Source organism: Oryctolagus cuniculus, chromosome 17, assembly GCF_051225735.1.
Source record: "Oryctolagus cuniculus isolate XC-2025 breed Fujian yellow rabbit chromosome 17, ASM5122573v1, whole genome shotgun sequence".
Lineage (NCBI taxonomy): Eukaryota > Metazoa > Chordata > Mammalia > Lagomorpha > Leporidae > Oryctolagus > Oryctolagus cuniculus.
Genome location: NC_142883.1, coordinates 9,236,555 through 9,246,652, shown reverse-complemented (window position 1 = coordinate 9,246,652; position 10,098 = coordinate 9,236,555).

Genomic DNA, 10,098 nt, shown 5'->3' with positions numbered 1-10,098 from the left:
AGAGAAAATTCTGGTCATATTTTGGAGGAAGTAACTTTTTAAGTGTCAAAAAATTTTTTAAAGGTTTACATTTTTATTTGAAAGAGAGAGAGAGAGAGAGAGAGAGAGAGAAAGGGGATAGATCTTCTATCCGTTGATTCACTCCCCAAGAGGCTGCAATGGCCAGTGCTGAGCCATGCAGAAGCCAGGAGCCAGGAACTTCATCAAGTCTCCCACATGAGTGCAAGGGCCGAAGAACTTAAGCTGTCTTCTGCTGCTTTCTCAGGCATATTAACAGTGAGCTGGATCAGAAGTGGAGCAGCAGGACACAAACTGGCACCCATATGGAATGCCAGCGCTGCAGGCCATGACTTAACCCACTGTGCCGCAGCAGTGGATCCTAAACAGTTTTTATTAAAGGAGTCATAGCTACTTATTTTGAGAGCTCTGGGATGTAAGCATTCCTAGAGATGCTATTTAATTTCTAAACTGTTCGGCTACAATTGCTTATACCTGAATCACGATGAGAAAGTAGGAGAAGGAGGCAAAAAGACAAAGAGATTCCATCCTAACAGAAAGAAAAATGAACTTCTCTTTCCTTTTGCATTTTCTCAAGAGACTTGAAATTAAGGCTTGAATTGCTTCCAAATACAACTTTCATTATACTATTGTTTCTTTCAAAGACAAAAAAAATTCTGAGTCCATACTATGAGTAGAATTTCAACTTGGCATGATTTCATGTCATATAATTGGCTAATGAAATCACTTATAACCTCCAAGGGATATAGTCTTCAATGAGTGACATCTGTTAAGGTAAAAATGTTTTCAAACATTTGAAAACAGAACTTACATATCAACAATTTTATTCTGCTCACTAATTAATGAAGAAACTGGCCAAATGTTAAAGCTGCTTCAAAGGAGAAACGGATTTACAGAGAAGCATTGTTCCTAGTTCCCCCCAAACTTCTGCCTCTACAATGTGGTCAAACAGTGTAATAACAGTAAATCAACAAACTATGCAGACATTTGTAGAATCAGAAGGATCCTGGGGGAGCCTCAAGGCAATGCACAGACTCACACCCAAAGGGCCCCAGTATTCTCACCTGCCCACCTATTTCTTAGACCTGGATAATCTTTCCTGACATGATAGAAGTTTTCACATTTAGATAAAGCCATAGGAAAAAAAAAAGCAATAGAAGCAATTAAATAAAGACCATAACTCTGCAATGGTAAATAGAATACCAGGAAAGAAAATAGACAAACTGAAAAAAGCTTTGTATAAACTTCTGGTTTGGAACCATTGTGTTCTGTAATGCCAATTGTTGTTTCTAGATCTGAGGACTCTCCCCATTTATCATGTAGCATCCAGTTCCGATTTATTTATTTAAAGTTTATTTCCTTTGAAAAGGAGAAAGAGATTCATCTTCCAAATACCTGCAACAGCCGGGACTAGAGCAGGCTGAAGTCAGAAGTCGGGGAACTCCATCTGGGCCTCCCACATGGGTGGCAGAGACACAAGCACTTAAGCCATCATCTGCTGCCTACCACAGTGGGCACAGTTAGGACAAAGCAATAGGAAGCAGAGCTAGGATCTGCACCCAGCACCCTGATGTGGGCACCCCAGTGAGTTAACCTTCTCTGCCACACACCAGTCCTCAGATTTACCTTTATTTCTTCCCTCTAGCACTGCTCAGACTAGAAATTCTCAAGATGCGGAGCTTTTGTATTAGCATGTCCAGAGAGGTTGGAGGGGGCCTGTGCTAAGGCACAGTGGGTTAAAACCCTGGCTGAGGCGCTGGCATTCCATATGGGCACCGGTTCGAGACCCAGCTGCTCCACTTCCGATCCAGCTCTCTGCTATGACCTGGGAAAGCAGTAGACGATGACACAAGTCCTTGGGCCCCTGCACCCACGTGGGAGACCTGGAAGAAGCCCCTGGCTCCTGGCTTCCGATCAGCGCAGCTCTGGCCGTTGTGGCCAACTGGGTAGGGAACCAGTGGATGGAAGACCTCTCTCTCTCTCTCTCTCTCTCTCTCTCTGCCTCTTTCTCTAACTCTGTCTTTCAAATAAATAAAATAAATCTTTTTTTTTTTTTTTAAAAAGAGCTTGGAAAGGTTTCCCCAGCAGATAAAGTTCAAAAGAAAGATCAGCTCTGCTGCCTGAATACAGATTAGACCTACAACACAAAGAGTCTCGGAGTGACTCTGAGAATTTCCTGATCTCACAGCGCTTTAACACGCATCCGCCCTCGCTTTACTGGAAGTGAGTCCAATCGTGCGTTTGAAGACCCCAGTTTATACATTGTCAAAGTGTCAGAATGGGTTCAGTTGGAAGAATTCTATTTTCCTCCTGGTGTTTATAAAACAAAATTAAAGACATTTTCCTCTCTTTTTTCATTTCAACCAGATAAGGCTTGAGGCTTGAAAGGCAATTACGTTTATACTTTGCCATGTTTGGCTGAAAGTTTAGACTTGAAATAGAGCTGAGATTGATAGCACTTCTGTTCTGTTGCAGTATAATTGTTATCTCTTTTCTGGAAGCCAAACAGAATTTGAAAATGGCATTCAAGTTTTTTAAGAAGCTTGATTCCATTCCCTCTCATTCACACAAACCCCACACATAAGTCCATCCAGAAAGTTTATAAACAACGTTTAATGTATAATTCAAAGCTTATCCTTACTTTTAACTGCTTGGATGGTTAAAAATAGAGTGATTTATTTCTTTCTACATAGAAAAGTATCTTTCAAAAGGGATTTTGTCTTATTTTAAAAAGTAACAAAGAGCCTATTTTGCTTGGAATTAGAATTTTTTCTCCAGACTGGATGTTCTTTAAGTTCTCTTGCTATCAAATACACATTATTAAATTAGCCCAATATTAGCTAATTAATGTTTTAAGATTGGGAAATATCTATCTATCTATCAATCTATCACCTAAAATCATAGGATAGTCAACAAGAGATTTTTCAAAAGGAAAATGTTACCTAGAAATGTGCTTGCTTTTGTAGAAAAGAATTGAAGACCAGGTCAATGGCTGGGGAAGAATTGAGAAAAAAGGAGACATTTCATTTCATATAAATCTTCATATTTAGGGGCCAGCACTATGGCACAGTGGGTTAATGCCCTGGACTGAGGCGCCAGCATCCCATATGGGTGCCGGTTCGAGACCTGGCTGTTGCACTTCCAATCCAGCTCTCTGCTATGGCCTGGGAAAGCAGTAAAAGATGGCCCAAGTCGTTGGGCCCCTGCACCCTCATGGGAGACCCAGAAGTTCCTGGCTCCTGGCTTTGGATTGACACAGCTCTGAGCGTTGCGACCAATTAGGGAGTGAACCAGTGGATGGAAGACCTCTATCTCTCTCTGCCTCTCTTCTTTCTCTGTGTAACTCTGACTTTCAAATAAATAAATAAATCTTTTAAAAATATCTTCATATTTAGCCATATGTACACATTGTTTCTATAGAATGCTAGCAAAATAAAGATGACAGAGCTACTACAAAATTAAGAGAATTTTGCAGATTTGTATCAATTGGTATGATTTTCATATTTAACTGAGAAATGCAAAGTAACAAAAGAACATGTTTTTTAAATATGCAAAATATAAACATTTATATAAATGTACATAAAAAGATAGACAGGCATGGGCATATACTTTCTAACACTATTTGTGTTAAATTTGGTAGAGGCTGAGGAGAAACTGAAGGACTTGTAAAATACCCCATGTTGTGTGAATATTCTTTATAGTAACAATTAGCACAAAGTGCATGCAGTGGGCCTGGCACCCTTCTTAGCAATTAGCAGATATAAATTCATTTACTAAAAGTTCATTCAATAACAATATACAAATAAAACAATGAAAAAATATTACAAATGTAACTTTATTTATTTACTTGAGAGGCAGACAGACAGAAAAGAGAGAGTGCTAAAGAGTTCCCATCAATTGGTTTACTCTTCAAACACCTGTGGGACTAGGCTGGGCCAAAGGTAGGAGCCAAGAACACAGTCCAGGTCTTCTTTGTGGATGGCAGCAACTCAGTCACTTGAGCCATCACCTGCTATCTCTAATGGTGTGCATTGGAAACACATACACAAACACACACACACATACACATACACAATGTTGCTTTAGTAAAGCCTATCATTGGTCTATAAAAACAGATCCTTCCCCACATTCTCAACTGAACATTAAACCAAATACAAATGGCTATCTTATTCAGAAAGTATCTGACTCATAACACATGTACTATAATTAAAGCATATGGTTATTAGTAGGCATTTGTCATGCTGACAAACCGATGTTTCAGAAAGATTATACACATGTACACACATGGGTAACTAACTGCTTTAAGTGAATATGTTGTATAATTTTGTTTGTAGGTCAACAGATGTTTTTCAAAATCAAATTCAAGTCTCAACTTCTGCTGAAAATATTAACATTTAATTAAAACACAGCCATGCACACTGCTACTGTTTGGCTATGTCTTGAATGTGTACCCTAAGGGCTCAAGTGTTGAAAGCAGTGACTGATGTGTCACCAGTGTGGTTGGTTCCTTGAACAGGCAGAACCTAGGGTAGGTCATTGTGGTCACTGCTCTTGGATGGAATCAAGTAGCACTTTTGAGACCCAAGGTACTTCTTGTAAGAGTCAGTTATAATCAAAAGAGAGACACTAGCTCCTTTCTTTCTCAGGCTTTCAGTCCTATTGTGTGATCTCACCTGTACTGATGCCATCTGCCTTGAGGTGACAAAGCCAGGCAGGTATCCTAATAGCCCATGCCATGCTGTTCAGACTTCCAGACTCTGAAACTGTGAACTCAGTAACTTTCCTTTATACAGCCTCAGGTAGTTTATTATAGTAAAAGAAATGAGATGAGTGCAGTATCCCATATAAACACACAACACATGCATCTGTTGGAGACATCTAAACAATATGAATAAAGAAATTTTACGTTTAAAGGGAAAAATCAATTATCTGCATAATTCATACTTTTCAGTTAATTTTATTTTTAATTCTGTGGTTCAGTTTATCCATTTCTGAGAGACTTTTAAAGTATAAAATGCACTGAATATTTATTTGGTTCTGTATAGATCAAAGACTTACAAAGAAATCCAACAGTATTCTGTTTCTAATGTTGCTTTTCATAATATATGCAAAGAATGACTTATTACTTTTTACTTGTAAAAACACACATTTCCTCTAATGTTGGTACTTTCATAAAACTGTCTTTATAAAATATTGCCTATCCATATGTAGGCAATGTGTAAAATAGACTTTGGATATTTTGTCATGGTTTGCAGTGTATATTTTGTTACCTTATGCCAACTTTCCATTCTCTTTACCAAAAAGTTGTCCAAATTTTTAATGCAGAATATTTTAAACATAATTTCATCTAAACCTGTTTTCCTCTAATTTACTTTTTAAAGGGGAAAAGGTCAGAATATTCCAATCAATTGACGCACTTCACTTAATTTATGCATCAAGGAACTCAAAAACTGTGCGTCATTTGACTATTTTCCATTTGCTTAGAGTGAGATTAGCGATAGGTTTATTACTGAGTTTATAATCCAAATTAGGCAAAAGACAGAAAACAGGTTATGGAAGACCAATAGCTTTTGAAATATTTTTTCTTATTGAGTTCCAATTTTGGATACTTGGAAACTGACTTAGAAAGACTCTAAAGGAAAATAAAATCAAATAATTAACCCTTCCATCATTTTTTTTTTTTTTGACAGGCAGAGTTAGTGAGAGAGAGAGAGACAGACAGACAGAGAGAAAGGTCTTCCTTCCATTGGTTCAACCCCGAAATGGCTGCTATGGCTGGCGCTGCACCAATCCGAAGCCAGGAGCCAGGTGCTTCCTCCTGGCCTCCCATGCGGGGTGCAGGGCCCAAGTACCTGGGCCATCTTCCACTACCTTCCCGGGCCACAGCAGAGAGCTGGACTAGAAGAGGAGCAACCGGGACAGAATCTGGCGCCCCAACTGGGACTAGAACCTGGGGTACCAGCGCCGCATGCAGCGGATTAGCCTAGTGAGCTGCGGCACCAGCAACCCTTCCATTTTGTACCAATAAATAATACCACAAAAATGAATAACCTAGAAGTACTTTTTAAGGAACATAGTCCACTTCTCGAGTATATGGTTAATGCCATCTTTCCAGTGTTGAATATGGGTCATGCAAAAATGATAGAAGAGTAATCATGGATTTTCACCTTCCATTTCAAAAGAGAGGCTATATTTCCAAATTGTCCTCTATGGGTAGAAAAAGCAAGTTAGAGAAAATAAGAGTTTTAATGCATTTATGAAAGAGCGGCACATGCTTCCCAATAGCACTCATGAAACTCTTCTTGAAGGACAACAACAACAATAACAACGACAAGAAGTTAAAAAAATGATAATTACCAGTACTCTTATCCCTTTGAAAACTGTAATACTTTTCCTTAGTTTGGAATTATCTAAATAGATACACACCTTTTTCAAACACCATTCAAGTTTTGTGTTTACCTGTTATTTTATTTTTGTTTGGCATCAGGTGGTTAAATCAAAGGAACACATACATATTTTGAAAACAGTGATACTGTCTACACAGATAGAACATGGTATAATTTTTGAATCTCCAAAGGGTGTTCATGCTGCATAGTCTAAGAACCCAGAGATTAGGGTTTAGTCTCTCCAGAAACGTGGAATCAAATATTTCTCCTTTTTTCATCTATTCCTGTTCACCATGTATTGTTCTGAATAGAGAATGAGCATGTAATCACATTGGCTGGAAGGCATGAGTTATGCCACCCTGCTTTAGTCAGTCACCTTTCATTAGTCCAGTTGTGTCTATTAACTGTGTGACTCTAACTGTGTAACTCTGGGAAACAAACTTTTCCAGCGGTTTTCCTCCTTTTCTCCTTCCACTGTAATGTATTTGATTGAGCTGGTGAGACTAATAGAAGCAGTGGGTCAAGTCCTGGCTGGTCTACTTCTGATCCTGCTCCCTGAAAGCAGTGGAAGATGGCCTGAATGCGTGGGCCCCTGCCACCCATGTGGTAAATCTGGATGGAGTTCAAGACCCTTGGCTTTGACCTGGTCCAGTCCTAGTCATTGTGGCTATATGGAGAGTTAACCACAGGACGGCAGCTCTCTTTCTCTCTGCCTCTCTCCTTCTCTATCTCTAAGTTTCTTCCTCTCTCTCTCTGCAACTCTGACTTTCAAATAAATAATCTCTTTTAAAAAAAGAAACTTAAACAAGCACAATAAAAATGGAAATGGCATAAAAATGGAAAGAAATAAAATATATCTATCATATTAAGACACCATATTGCCCATATAAAGCAAACATTAAAAAGAAAAAATAATTTAAAAAGCAAAAAAGGAGAAATGCTTACATGTGTCAGTATTTCTATAAATATAGTTTTTCCAAACTTTGCTTTATATTTTTGTCAAACCAATGACCAAGAATGATATAGCACTATAGTTTTAAGGATCTGTGATTATTTTAAAGTTTACTATATATGAAATGGTGTAAGACATAAGCAATTTTGATGGTCATAATCAAATAGAAATGTCAGTTGGATTTCTACAGATGAGAGATAAATGGAAAATTTAAACACAGATTTAATTTAATAGAAAAGTCAGTTGGATTTCTACAGATGAGAGATACATGGGAAATTTAAACACAGATTTAATTCAACAGAGTAGCAAATCTCCAGGCAAAAACTACAAAAGCCCCTTACGAAGGAATTAGTCAACTTTATCAACAGACATTAAAATTGTCCTAAATAAAAGAAGATGGCTTCACTGACAGAATAGGAAGTACCAACATTCTAATAATGTTCAATCTACCCAGTTTGATCTATAGATTCAATGCAATTCCCAAATATGTGCAGGGTATTGATTTCTGTGATAAACGAAGGAGAATAAAATATGTAGTTGAGTGTCAGAGAAAATACAAGTCTGAGACATTCTTTTGACATACTCTGTTAACATAAAGATACTGGACTTGAAATACATAAACAGCATATGGCTGTCACTTCAAGGAAGGTGTGAAACCTGGCAGTTTCGCAAACTGCCGCAACATTGCAAAGCAAATATCCCTGGGCTTAAGAAATAGAAATTGCATCAGTTTGCTGGGGTTGCCAGAGTAAAGTACCATGACTGAATGACTTAACCACAGAAGTTTGTTTACTTGCCACCGTTCTGGAGGCAAGTAATCCGAGACCGAGGGTCCTCAGAGTTGTCTGTGCTAAGTCTCCTCACCTTGGCTTGTATGTAGATGGCTGTCTGCCCCTCCGTGTGTCTTCACATGATCACCTGTATACGAGTCTGTTTCTTTTTACCCAGGCACCAGTTATATTGGACTAGGAAGCACCTATATTACTTCACTTGACTTGTAACACCATTGTAAAGGCCTTACCTGCAAATCCAGTCACACCGAGAGGTACTGGGAGAGAGGACTTCCACATAGGAATTTTGAGGGGATATGAGTCAGCCCATAACTCACCCTGTGTTGTGGAAACAGCTTGTCCAAAGTGCAAAATCAGACATGGTTTGTTCAAATGGTCAGGCTTGATTCTACACACCAAAGTCTGTCTTTTTGTCCACCAAAACATGGTATTTCATTTTTCTACTTGAAAAAACAAAAATGAACCTGGAGGAAAAGGTAAAATAGATTATTTAGAAATGGTTCTTCATGCTTTGAAGAAAGAAAGACATTCTTTTAACACACAGCAGCAAATGTCTGGTAAAATTCTGGGGTACTGGATCACAAAGCAGAGATATTAGAGATTTCAGATGTTGACAGAATCCAAACTAAAGCAATGGTTGAAACCAAATGAGAGGAAACTGAAGAGAGAATACTGTGACTACTCACTGACGCAAAAAATAAAAAAATTCCAGAGGCCACCCCTTGCTCACCCATCCTTGTGTAGGAAAATGGGTAAATGCATACCAATGACAAATTCATCTCAGCTTCTTTGGGCACAAAATTCATGCTGGAAATTTCATATAAAAGATTAAATTTAAAGATAGCATTAAAGAGAGCATTCAACTGGAAAGAAAACTTTAAAGTTTCTGCTGAATCGATTACTATCAAGAAAGACAACTTAAAGGTTATTTTCTTGTAACTGAAGATAAAGCTATAAAACATACGAATAGGAATGTTCAATAATATTCAAATCATGAAGCAGGTGTCAGTTTGTTATAAGACTTGGCTGGCTTTGGGGGCTCACCAGGCTAATCCTTCACCTGTGGCGCCGGCACCCTGGGTTCTAGTCCTAGTTGGGGTGCCGGATTCTGTCCCGGTTGCTCCTCTTCCAGTCCAGCTCTCTGCTGTGGCCCAGGAGTGCAGTGGAGGATGGACCAAGTGCTTGAGCCCTGCACCCGCATGGGAGACCATGAGGAAGCACCTGGCTCCTGGCTGCGGATCGGAACAGCATGCCGCATGCCGGCAGTAACGCGCCAGATGTAGCAGCCACTTGGGGGGTGAACCAAGGGAAAAAGGAAGACCTTTCTCTCTGTTCTCTCTCTCTATCACTAACTTTGCCTGTCAAAAAAAAAAAAAAAAAAAAAAAAAAAAAAAAGGAGCTCCTGGGGCCAGCGCTGTGGCACCAGCATCTCATATGGGTGCTGGTTCTAGTCCCTGCTACTGCAGCTCTCTGCTATGGCCTGGGAAAGCAGTAGAAGATGGTCCAAATTCCTAAGCCCCTGCACTTACGTGGGAGACCTGAAAGAAGTTCCTGGCTCCTGGTTTCAAATCGGCCCAGGCAGGGAAGTTGCAGCCATCTGGGGAGAGAACCAGCAGATGGAAGACCTTTCTCTCTGTCTCTCTGTCTCTCTGTCTCTCTGTCTCTCTGTTTGTAACTCTACCTTTCAAATAAATAAGTAAATAAAATCATTTTAAAAATCTTCCATTTAAAAAATGAAGCTGCTAAAATATTAAATTTTGGTGAATAAATGAATTTTCAGAAAAGTGTGCAGAAAACATTACAAACAATATACATAGTAATGAAGTGTTATTCAGTATGTTATATATAATCATGAATTCAAGGTATGTTTTATATAATGTACAAGTCTACATTATGATAAATTCATGTCACTACTAATCCTCTTATATTTTACAAATAAATATGTGATGAG